Below are 977 nucleotides of genomic sequence, written 5' to 3'. Positions count from 1 at the left end.
TTTTTTTTTTTTTTTTTTTTTTTTTTTTGGTGATGTCCCCGCAAAACGGAAAACGGTTAAACATGGCGAAGTGTTGTTGGTCTCAAGAAATGTCATTGGTCAAAAATTAACGAATAATTTAAAGTCCGAAGATAACCGGAAAATAAAATACGTGTGTGTGTGTATGTGTATTCGTACAGACATATATTTATGTATGTGTGTTGGCAAGTATATATATATAAATAAATAAATATATATTGTTGTTGTTGTTGTTGTTGCTGGCTCCGGCTGACAGTACCCGGTACGGGCTCCTATCCAGGGTTACGGAAAGGAGACAACCTTCAAAGAAATCCGGAGTGGAGCCCCGTAGGCAGTTTAGTGTTTGACTCGACACTCTTCCGGCAGCTCCTGCAACCAAGCTGGTGCCAAACGTAATGCTCTACACTCCTTTGGACTACGTCAGCAAGGTCGAGAGAGGAATCCTGACGATTGGGCTACCTTGGATTTTCTTACATGTAGCCCAGGCCTGCGCAAAACTGGAGATGACATGAAATGTAAAAACCAGACTGGGTTAGTTTATGCACAACTGCATTGTCTGCCGAGACAAAAGGATGTTAACAACAATATATACAGCATATTAATAGTTGGCAGTTAGAAGGTTTGTAGTTCTGGTTAATTAATCGATAAAATCAAGGTTCAATTAAATATGCAAACTGTTATATGGTGCTAAATTATTCGAAACACGTGTAAGCTAAATAAACCGCTGATATTGCATTCTTTTGTAACTGTCACAATTTTTAATAAAATTATATACATACAAGCACACACACACACACACACACACACACACACAAAAACACGACGTACACGCACATACCTGGTGATGAATTTATGTATGTATGTATGTATGTATGTATGTACACACACACACGTATATATACATACATACATATATTATATATATATATATATATATATATATATATATATATATATAT

This window comes from Octopus bimaculoides, chromosome 9, assembly GCF_001194135.2.
Source record: "Octopus bimaculoides isolate UCB-OBI-ISO-001 chromosome 9, ASM119413v2, whole genome shotgun sequence".
In the NCBI taxonomy this organism is placed as follows: domain Eukaryota; kingdom Metazoa; phylum Mollusca; class Cephalopoda; order Octopoda; family Octopodidae; genus Octopus; species Octopus bimaculoides.
The sequence above is the reverse complement of the archived record's forward strand: the minus strand, read 5'-3'. Positions refer to the sequence as shown.